Below are 11,965 nucleotides of genomic sequence, written 5' to 3' on the forward strand. Positions count from 1 at the left end.
GTTTCTTTGTCTTACTCTTTAAAAGCAAGACCAGCTTCCCTCTGGGTACTCAGCCCCTTGAGCTGGAAGACTGAGGATGAGGAACAGAATGAAGTCTCCACAGTCCAGGAGGACATGGTCGGTGGCCTGCTTCTCCACTTAAACATGCACAAGTCCATGGGGATGGATGGGATCCATGCAAGAGTCCTGAGGGAGCTGGTGGAGGCACTCCCCCAAGCCACTCTCCATCACTTAACAGCATCCCTGGCTAACCGGGGAGGTCCCAGCAGGCTGGAGGTTAGCTGGTGGGATGCTCATCTACAGGAAGGGTGGGAAGGGGAGGACCTGGGGAGCTACAGGCCTGTCAACCTGACCTCAGTGCTGGGGGAGGTTATGGAGCAGATCACCCCCAGGGCCATCAGGCAGCATGGGCAGGACAGCTGGGGCATCAGAGCCAGCCAGCGTGGGTTATAAAAGGCAGGTCCTGCCTGACCAGCCTGATCTCCCTTTATGACAAGATGAATGCCTTCGTGGCTGAGGGAAAGGCTGTGGATGTTGTCCACCTGGACCTTGGAAAAACCTTTGACACCATCTCCCACAGCATTCTCCTAGAGAAACACACTAGAACCAAAAAAGTGTCAGTCAGGTCTCCTGCCTTCTTAAAAAAATTCCTTTGAAAACCTGGTACAGAACAAAAGAAGCTTGTGCGGGCAACCTGGACACCCCACACTCACTAGCAGAGTGACCAGACCAGACCAGACACATTTAGCGTACCAACAGGCGCATTTAACCTCATGATGACTTATCTAAAATACTAATCATGATTATTCTTCAGTAGGATTCCTTGCCTAAGGAAGATCATAGGAGGCTTTGCAAGCTCAGCCCTAGAAGACAGTAAGTGAAATACTCTCCTCTACCAACAATTTTTCACAGAAGCTGAACTTATTTTGCAAACCCACAACTCACCTTTTCAGTACAGGGACACTTCAGGCCGTAAAAGTAAATAGGCAAATATTAAGTGAGGTGACTCAAACATTTACGCAAGCAAAGCCACTCTTATTTTGCCAGAAAACAAATAAAGTTCAGTGTTGGCAGAGTTTTATAAGCCATGGCACTTCACTTTGTTTTTCCACTTCTTTTTCGTGGCCCAGACTTGAAAGGCAAGGTAACCTTGGTGACTGCTGAGGTGGCACACAACTGCTGAGGACTGTCCCACCGTTCTCAGCATTTCATTCAGTCAGGACGTACGCAGTCCTCAGCAGGTACTGGGGGCACCAGGAAGCAACATGTTAAAAGTGCATGGTGGGCACGTGATTGGGATAAAGCAAAGATGAAACAGAACCCCAGCCTTCTTTTTATTCTTGCAGAACATGCACAGATGATACTGTTTTTTCTAAAATAAGTCCAATGCATATAAAAATATAAAAAAGCGAGCCTGAGGTAGCTTTGTTTATGTTACAGGTATTGAAAAGTCCTACCTTGATATCTGAGTCACATCATGTTTTTGCTACTCAGGTCAATTGCTACCAGGTTTCTCAGAAGTTGGAAAGAGACAATGGAAAGATAAATTCTAATGGACTGGATAAATATCTTGCTTTGAAACAACGCAAGAATTGTACAGGGACTATACAAAAACTACTTAATTTTAATGACAGATTTATGTCAGAACAAATCAGTTTTTACTGAAATGCTTAGCTTAGCTGTTTTAGCTTGTGACTTTTGCTCTTTTTGTGTTCAACTTAAGTGATATAACTTGATAGGGAAGGCATTGCATGGAGACTAGAAGCAGATAGCTCTATTCCAAAATGAGGCATGCAAAGGTTGTACGAACGTTTGGTGGATAGTGCCCTAATTCGTTACAGAATGGGATTCGTATACTTACACAGTGAAAAGCTCGGATTAGGCACACAACATAATTTCCATTATGTTAATGTTGCTTTAAAATATATTGCACAGAGTGCTGCAACAATCAAATTATCAATTATAATGTCTACTCAGAGTAGAAAAGTGTTGCAAACAGAGGGCTGATTACTGCTTCAGTACTTCCAATCTGCATACTCATTGTTTAGTACAGGGAAAACAAATTATCTTGTGTTGGCCCTAGTTCAAATTTAATTAAATGAGTGCAAAGCAATTATAATAAAGTACAATAGTATAGTAATGAAAGGAAAATAACTCATTAACCTATTAATCTTTATTTATGTTCCTCTCAAATAAGTATGTAATTTCTTTATCACTGCATCCCATAAGAAATAGCAGGCTCTCACTGCTCCTGGCCTGCTTTAGCGGGGCTTATTTTGCTAAAGATCATTGTATGACTTCACTGTTACTATTTATATAGATTTTATTTAATGTGTCTGATTTTTTCTCCTCTCCCTTACACAGTATATTTTAAAACCCTTTCCCACATATCTGTGATGTAGATTATAAACCTGTTCTCACCCCCCTTTTCTTTTAACACTTGTCAGTTCTGAAAGGTAAACCTCTCTAGGAGCATTGGTATGCTTCTGTCATTGCGTAAGGGAGGGTGTGCTCCCCGAACATCTGCTATAAAAGACGGTCTTACATTAAGACATAAGATGAAAGCATATTATTTTTAAGAGGACCTGACACAGCTATTGCTTTACAATCTTTATGGGTATAACAACATACCCCATCTTTTCAAACGTGCTTTTTTGGTTCTTCATTCCAAGCTTTACCTAGGTTGCTGGGTTGGTTTATTATTCTGACAAAATCTCAAGTTTAAGGAAAAACAATATTTTTAGATGATTAGTCATATATTATACTGCAGTGTATTTTAATCATGCTTGCTGTATGCTAGCTATCATTATTACCTTATCTCTCCAGAACTGATTTTGTTTTCATTGACATCTTACATTCTAGTGTGTACATTTAATGTCACACACCAGTGCTTAGCTTATTCCAGCCAGTCAGGGTTGACTCTGTCCTTTCACTAAGCTAAGCCACTCACACAAAAAAACCCCAACCCAACAAAAAAACCCCAAACCACCACCAAAACTAAGCTGTGAGGAAGCAGCAAGATTATGAGCAAAAACGTATTTCGAAAATTTTTACTAAACAGCAGGTTTTCTTTTTTAGACTGAGGAAACCAGTAATATTACAATTAAATTTTTTCCTACTAAATAAAATGAAGTAGAAGTGGTACTGTACCATAAGCAGTGATTGAATATTATCCTGGAGAGTTGGAAAAATTGATAACTGCTATGTAAAACTTAAGAATATTAAATTAGAAGAACTACACTTTTAAAATATAGTCTTCACTTCTGCATGCACAAGTGTAATTACCGGCACTTACAGAAGACCAGGGGTATCTGCGTAAAACGTATAATCAACACAAATGTAATTCTGAATATGCAGAAAGGATGAACGAAGGCTCCTTTTGAAAATTGGGAAATAAAACCTTCACAAAAGAGTTTGCAAAGTCAGATGTCCCTAGGCTTTTTCCTTTCCATGCATGGACCCTGTGCATGCAAGGTCCAATCTTAGTGCCTTATAAGATTTGAGCAGAATAGCTTCCAAAAAGTTATTAACAGATTCTCTTGAGAGGATTGTAGAGGTGCAAATTTACAGCTCAGATGGCTGAGAAACACACAAGTTCACCATATCTTTCCTCTTCACACATAGCAAAAAACTTCTGCCTTGTAGAGTATATTTCTGGTTCCACAATCTGCTGCTAAGAACTCTGTTAGCGAGAAATGGAACTCTTTAATCTTAATGACACTTAATGAGTCACTCTATTCTTTGCACATTTTTAACACTCAGTTCTTTATTTCACACTTATTGCTCAATTCTTGCTTTTATATTGTTGTCGCACGAGTACTGCATTAATACAACTGTGCACAGGGCTGTGTGCGGCTCTGTTGTGTTGCATGGGACGAATGACATTGTTCGTGGTGACATTGCTGCTGACCTGCTGGAGAGTGATCAGGAATTGCAGAGCCATCGCCGATAGGTGGCACATTCGCATTTTGCAGAGTCTAGTGCCATAATTCTTTTTGTCTGGTTTTGTTTGTTTGTTTGTTTGCTTTGACGATGAGTCATGTTTTAATTGCAGTATTTCAACATGTGAAGTAACTAAATCATTAAAAGAGGAAGAAAGACAAAAAACAAATTTTGCTATACACAATCATCAGAAACTCATATGAATTGTCATCTTTTTCAGTCCAGAGTTAAATAGTTCTCGTCGAGTAAATCAACGTTTATTCTCTGTGTAGAGCAACCACTAGAGGGGAGTTTGACACTCACGTTGCAAGTTCACAACTATATACTAAACTGCAGGGAAATGCAGAAGATCAGAAATCCACAGTAATTAAAAAAGACCATCGTGCCAAACCCACAAATTTCACCGTCTTCCCAGATTACTGAGCGAGATGATTCCTATCTGATTTAATAAAAGTCTAAATTCTGCTGCCAGCTCAGCTGACTTTGTCCGGCTTCCTGATACATAAAATGAAGAAATGAAACCGCAGTGAGCTGAGGAAGAGAACATGAAGCATGCTCAATAATGAAGACAAATATAAAACAGAGTTGCCTGAGACGAGAATAGACTTCATAGTCACTGGACTTTGCAAGCCCTACGACAGTTACACAGGGAAAGACTTTTTCTGTCTTCCGCCTGCCTGCAAATCACTGGCCTAATAGTCAGTGAAAATATATGACCTGAAAATATACAATGTCTGCCAATGTCTGCTGTCTGCACCTAAAATGTATACCTAACTGCCCTTGATGCTTCCTCCTGTGTGTATCTTGGTTTTATTTAAAGTGAATCCTTACTGTACTGTGCACCACAGGGAGTAACAAGGTCAGATTTTCAAAAGGCATCAGTCTCCCTGTGCAATGGGTATAATGCACATCATCGGTGATATTTTCTTTTAATGCAAACAGGCACAGTTTCACGCCGGTCAACTTACACGTGCAAAAGATTTGGTCATATCTGTATAAATCATAAACATACCTGCCAGAACATCAGACACTGCAGAATGCTTGGCTGTGGTGGGAATTAAGACACAACCCAAGTGCCTGGGCACAGGGAGGTACAACCAATGCATGATGACCTCTCCAATTTTGATCCTTTGCATACCTAACTCTTTAGCCAGAAGGAAGACTTAAAGCCTAATTGATTTATCCTATTAATCATATGCAATCTCATCATAGCACAAGATATGGTATCACAGCATCGTATGGAACCCCTCCAATGAATAAAACCAACAACACAGCATCTGCAACTTCCTTAAAATTGTAGTTCATATGACTGTGGATATTTTCAGGTGCAAGCATATATCTGTCACAAGGATAATATATGTATGTATACGTGTGTATATATATACACACACAGACACATCATTTTTTCATAACTGGGTCTCAGAGGTACTTCTACTGATCTTCAGAATAACGGAAGAGTGCAGATTCAAAATAATAAAAAAGATAATATATCGTCTAGAAGAATGAAGTGAATACACTGCACAGTGCTTGTCACAAAGAATGTATTTAATCCATGCTCTTATTTATAGCATCAAAATGTTTTTGACAGTAGTAAGGAGAGTAAAAAGTCAACAAACATCAGACAAAGGCAAGAAATAAAACTGTACTCAATTTAACTCAAATAGTATTTAAAGGGACATTGATCATGTAAGAATATATAAAGTACATGTTTAAAAGTTAAAGCCATCACCTATTATGGATGCCACTCCTGTTGTATGCAATAACATACTATTCACCTAATTTACTCTAACACCTACCAATGTAAATCAGTAGTTATCTCACTGACAACAATGAAATTTTTCTGGCATACAATTGATGCAAATGGAGAATTTGACTCTATATCTGAAAACCTTCCATTAAAGAAATAATTAGTGTACACAGGTGGTGTTTTTCCCTAGTAATTGATATGCAAGTCTAACCACTTCTAAAGGCTGGCCATTTGCTTGAGAGACAAGAATTTATTTTCCTCAGTAATGAGCACAATTTCATATGGATGGGCTTTCTTTCCTCCACAAAATAGAAAGACAATCTATATTTCAGCATTCAGTCTTTCTCCTGCAAAAACGTCAAATGGCCCCTACAGATCTGCAACTCCACTGAGTTTACGCAAGATACTGCAACTAGCCCTGCTGCAAGGCACCACCTCGGGCACTGGAACGCACTAATTCCTGAAGGTTTGGATATCTGCTGAGAACACCAAACACCTGGAGATTACTGCCCTCAGTGTTTGTACTGGAAAGCTTCCAGGAACCCACAAATAGTTCAAGGCAAACATCAAAAACCAAAAGGCAAAATGACCAAAAGGCATTTCTTCATGTTTTCAACTGCATGATGGCAATATTTTGCACGCCAGCTCTCCCTTCATAGAGGCAGTGCAGTTTAGGACAGTGAGAGCAGGGACACAATGTCTGGTGATGGGACCCACCTTACAGAAATGATCATGCTTTGGCCTGCAGCTTTTTGCAGCAGAGAATCAGAACTTTTGTCCACCATAAGCATTATCCTTCATAGATTAATTCCCATCATGAAAATTAAGAATATCTACTCTAAAATGAGATTTCAAGATCACAGTGTATTAATTGATCATGTAATGACTAGGAGACTGCAATGCAACACTGACTCCCCAAAAAAGGCTTAAAATCAACCTAAAATATTTCATGAAAATGGTTAGAGCACCATGTCAATGCTTTCACAGATGTCCTGCAAACCCTGCATCTAGAATATTCAACAGGTTATATTCTGTTCAAAATTCTACATCTCAAAGAGGATCATACACATGATAATAGGACGAACATGCTCAAAAAGACCTAATCTTACAAGGACTGTTTAAGAATTTGCAAACCTCTCAAAACAAGTAGCTCTAGCAAAACCTCACTATTTACAAAGTGTGATTCATCTGTTTAATGGTGACAGAGAATTTAGTATTTAGTCCAGATGGTTGCACAGATAACAAATCTAGCCTAGCTTTTCGATGCTATGGACAGACTGTCTGACTGGCTCACACTAGGATAGATAGATAGATAGATTGATAGACAGACAGACAATGACCTTCTCTTCTTGAAACAGTTTTGCTGCTAATACACATTTTATAATAATAATAAAAAAAAAAAACGGCTATGCATAGACCTCACTAACCTACAGAACAGGATAGACCCGAAAACATAGGCAGGCTTTTATTTTAAGTTTACAATTTCTGTTGTCCCCTTAGGAAAGAGAAGGGCAAGGACTGAGTTTGAAAACCTATTCAATAATAGATCTTAAGCTCTTAGCTAGAACAGGACAATTCTGGGCCAGCACAGCGATTCCCCAACAGCTGGTGTATGTACTTTGTAGTAGTACAAGCTTTTGGCAAAGAAACTCAACTGACACTGGATTCTATTCCCAGTGCTGCCTTTCCCCAACTTTTAACCCAGGGCAATTTACCTAACTTCTGTCTGTTCCTGGTTAGCCATCTGGTAAATAGATAATATAATTGCACCCTTTATAGGCTCATTGTGGGGCTTAATTATTGAACGTCTTTAAGATATGTCAAGGTTCTTGGTGAAGAGTTGTGCAATCTATTAATAAATAATAAGGGGGAGGCGGGAAGGGGCGCTAAGGGGAGGTGGCGCATAAAGCTGAATTGTTGCATAGGAGAAACGTTAGCCAAACTGAGGCAAGAGAAATATAGGCAAGTGATTTTGGGACATGATGTGAAAAGGAAAGGAGCAAAATCACTACATTAACTGCACTAGAAAACGTAGAGAAGGAAAATGGGCTAAGTTGAAATGACAAAAAAGTAAACTTGGACAAATGGGAAAGGGCAGACCTGGCAAAACAGAGGAAGTTATGTGTCAGTGGAGAGGTGTCGAGACTGGACTGAGTCAGGAAGCTTAAACTGACTGGAAGGAGAACTTTTCCATGCTTTACAATTCATGTTTCATTCTGTTCCAGTTTGCTCATTTCTTTACAGTGTAGCTTACACAGACTGTTCTAATGGATGGCACTGCCACAGGGCATATGCCCTCTTCTGTCTCATCTGAAGTGGGTGGTACCTCAGGGAGTTGACAGCTTCTCCTGAATGCGTGGCATTTCTGGGACAGACATCTGCACAGACATCTCTGTAACAGCCTAAGGGAAGCGGCACTGACTCCCTTCACCAGCCTGATCATCTGCAAATTGCATCATAGGAACTACTTTCACTTTCTAAGCATAACTGCCGTAAGTGATCCATTGATTGCTATCTGACACTTAGCTTTTCTGTTTTCATTTCCCAGATGTTTCTGGTTTTGTCATCACTCTCAACTCCATTTTATCAGAGGTATGACAACACGTATTGAAAGGACACAGCCATACCGCAAAAAAGAAATATATCAGCTAAGTACAGTAGAGAATCATAGTGTTTAAAGAGGGTTATTGAAAATTTAACAGTTTGCAAATGAAGCCCAACTGCCTAGTGTTTATTCAGCTCTCATCAGAAAAGTTACTTTCTATACTGGATTTCTTCATTGCAAAGGCTGTGCACTTTAGATAGCGTGGCAGCAAAAAAACCCTTTTCCCTTATTTTTTTTCAGTACCCCCGATGCTGTGTTTTTTTTAAAGAATAACAGATATTTATTGAAAGAATGGGTTTTTTTCTGCAAATCCTTGATTGAATTGGAAATTTTTGGATAAAATTAGATTTATAAGACCACCAACTTTGTCTTCTGCTTGTTTCACACAGTTTTAAGTTATTGCCTCTTCCTACTACAAATATAGTGAGTACCCATTAAAGCCATCACTGGATTCAGTTCTCCAGTGCCTGTTTACATTTAGTATTATAAAAGAAACACACTAATGTGAACAAGGAGATGAGTTAGTCTGCATAGCAGGAACTGAAAGACAAAGATATATTTTTTTCCAACCTTTTTCTGTAATCAAACCAAAGCGGGGACCTAGCTCTCAGATTTATCGTTTAGGAATTACCTTGTTTCCAAATTTAGAGTAGTACATTATGTAGGCACAGTATTTTTCTTGTAAAGAAAATCAAAAGATTGGAAGACAACCAAAGTCCACAAAAACTGTCCTTATATTAACATTTTATTATGGCATTTCTCCTGTACCTAAAACATACAGTCTAACTGGGGCAAAGGGGGGAGGCGTGTGGACCCAAGATCTCTTCTACCAGTGTGGATGGGCTCATCTCCTCTGATGTACAAAGATAACCTGTGGTGTTCAAGAACATTTTAAACACACTGAGGAATGTCCCTCAAAAAAACCATGGAGTCATTAGGTATACCATAAAGAAAAATACCATCCAGCAAGAAGGAGATATGGCTGAAGGAGGACCTCATGGTTATTTTCCATATTGCTGAGTCCATGCCGCACACCCTGAGATACACTGAGCAGTTGAATGATTTTGTTCCACGCAGTAAATTTTCAAAAATCATTTGGCCTCATCACTTGGTACTGAACACTGAGTCTTGCTCAATCTTGCTCTTAAAAGTGTGAATGACGCAGAATCCCACGCCTCTTAGCAATAAAATATTAAATATGAACATTGAGCTTACCTTCTGTTACTCCACTACATGTTTGCCTGCTATTGACAATGAAGGCGCATCACTTCCAATAAACTTCATTCCAACTTTCATGTTTTTCTTGGAAAAGAAAGAAGGTGAATCCTTGATCTGTAAAAGATAAACGTTATTTTGTTCCAGTCTGTCTGACCAGTTTATCAATGACAGTCATTCATCTGCTGTGGAAACGTGAACAGTGCACCATGAATTTGCTAACATTGCATCTGCCGGTACATTTTTCTTGGATAATAAGTGAGGTATAATAAACCTTGATCTTTTTTTTTACACTAGTTTTTGTTTGGAAAGTATGATTCATTGGCTATTTGCTATTACACATTGTTCCTCTACAAAATCACATTCTACAGTCATAACAAATTTCTTCCTTGGATTCAACAAAACCCACTATTTATATTATTTTTAAAGAATAATAACATAATGGAGAAAACTCCATGTGAAAATTTTAGGACCACATTTTCAGTGCTGACACCTGCTGAGTGATGCATCAGAGAAAGAGAGCCTATTATCACCATAAGAACTCGAGAAAATTCTTTCTGAATTCCAGTATCTTCCTTTTCAACAGCTTATTTCAGATACATGAATGTGATGAAATTCTGTGTTCTGTGTGAGTGAAAGCATTTTCATTCAGCAAATAACAATCTGTAACCCCCAATGACATTAGAAAGAGTATTTGTCTTTGCAGTGCTCCGTGGAGGTTGTTTGAACACCTCTGTCAAAACTTTTCAGCCTAAAAGCTACATTGGTGATCATTTACATGCATACAATTGACCATTTAGGGGCTGGAAAAGCAGTCTTAGACCCGTCACTGCCTATGCAATAGTGTTTTCCTAACAGTACTCATTTCAGTAAGTCTGCTCCACCGAGTGTACTACTGAGCTGCATTTTTCCTGTAACATACTAATGATTTACCTTCTCCTGCTATGCTTCATCCAGAACAAGAAGTAAGGCAAGGAGAGCACCAGGCAGTTCATGCCTTTCCCCTGCCCAAGATTAACCGTATCACAGATTTATTTCTTTTCAGATAACTGTTTCTTTACACAATAGGTATTAGTTTTCCCCCATGATTTGGGTAAGCATCTTCACTATTTAAGAAATGGAAGACAGGAGAAAGGGGAGACGGTCCAAACTAACATAAATACAAATAAGCCTACACTTGGGTGTAACATGATTCAAAGAACAGGTTTCAGCTTGTGCATACTGCTGTGCTGAAGTTAGTGGATTCACAATAACAGACACATTATGAACCCAACCCAGTATGTCGTCTGTACACAGGTGAAATAACATGAATTAGATAAAACCACAATAGAAAATAGCAGTAATTCTCCCTGTTAAAGATATTTTGCCTGTATATAAGAAAGCCAGTATGAAGATTACTTTGACTCCACTGCTCTTTCCAATGCTGAGATGCATGCGAAAAAGATTTTAAAATAACATGAGATAGGTTTCCCTCAGTCCAACCCTGAGATCCCTTCGAAAAACAAGTGATTGGAAATATTCCTGTATGAGTAGATATTACTTTTGGGTTATATCTGCTTCATACTCCTTTTGTTTTTTCATCTTCATCAGCAGAAAATTATGATCTATTATATAGACACATAACATTATAAGGAAATAAAACAAGTAGGTACATGACATGCTGAGTAATGCAGTGTATAGTTACTGGATACCATGCAAATTAATACACTTTCTATGTTTCATGTAGGAAATGCGTTGTCAATACTGCGCTAGTAATTTCTTGTCATCCAGATCTATTCTGTCTATTCCTTCCAGAAAATGCCTCTTCTAATCTATACACTCTCTAGAGGAAGACTGCAACTGTATTTATGAGTACACAAACACTGATATTCACTGATATCTTCTATTCTTAATTGATCTGAGTCATGAAAAAGACTTGGAACAGCTTAACTCACACAGTAGGTACGTTGTGAAGCAGAAACATAATGATCATTTAAACAGTAACAGAGGGTCACATCCACTAGTTTTGTTTGCTCACTTAGTATTAAAATTCTTTCATTAATTTCATGATCAGTAAGATATTTCAGTTTTGCCTTTCATATAAAAATGAGTGAGCTCTCTTTCCCCTAACGTGACTTTCCATAGTCAAAGCAGCAGCAAGAAAAAGACAGAAAATCATCTTAAGAAACTAAAATAATCACTTGACTTACATTTCCAAATTATTATTAATAATTGTTATTTAGTTTTCATTTCACGGCAGCACCAAGGAAATGTGAATCAATACTCCCTTCCACAATGACAAGTCCAAGCAACAGCAAAGCAACCCCTGCTCCAAAGCCTTTGTATATAACCAAGTTATTAAAAGCAGTAATACTGATCATTAAGGTCTGTTTGTAAGACTGTATTTAGATTAATCAGCAGATACCACCTCAAGCACTAGGTAGTCATAAATTGTTACATGATTTGCTCAAGGACAC

General features: G+C 38.6%; 1 protein-coding gene and 1 long non-coding RNA gene across 3 annotated transcripts in view; one reads left to right on the forward strand and one right to left on the reverse strand.

The window, feature by feature from the left end:
• The window catches only part of LOC130159392 (uncharacterized), a 28,589-nt gene extending 19,076 nt beyond the window's left edge, over nucleotides 1-9,513 (forward strand). Inside the window, exon 7 of the long non-coding RNA XR_008825722.1 lies at nucleotides 26-9,513. This is a non-coding gene — a long non-coding RNA (uncharacterized LOC130159392). The remainder of the gene's footprint in view (nucleotides 1-25) is intronic.
• Nucleotides 1-9,624, reverse strand: part of TOX3 (TOX high mobility group box family member 3) — a 105,662-nt gene extending 96,038 nt beyond the window's left edge. For both annotated transcript variants that reach the window (XM_056360976.1, XM_056360975.1), the window contains exon 1: nucleotides 9,510-9,624. The gene's annotated coding sequence lies outside the window, so the exon portion shown is untranslated. The remainder of the gene's footprint in view (nucleotides 1-9,509) is intronic.
• Between the last annotated feature and the right edge of the window lie 2,341 nt (nucleotides 9,625-11,965).

The sequence above is a fragment of the Falco biarmicus genome, chromosome 15 (genome assembly GCF_023638135.1).
Source record: "Falco biarmicus isolate bFalBia1 chromosome 15, bFalBia1.pri, whole genome shotgun sequence".
NCBI lineage: Eukaryota > Metazoa > Chordata > Aves > Falconiformes > Falconidae > Falco > Falco biarmicus.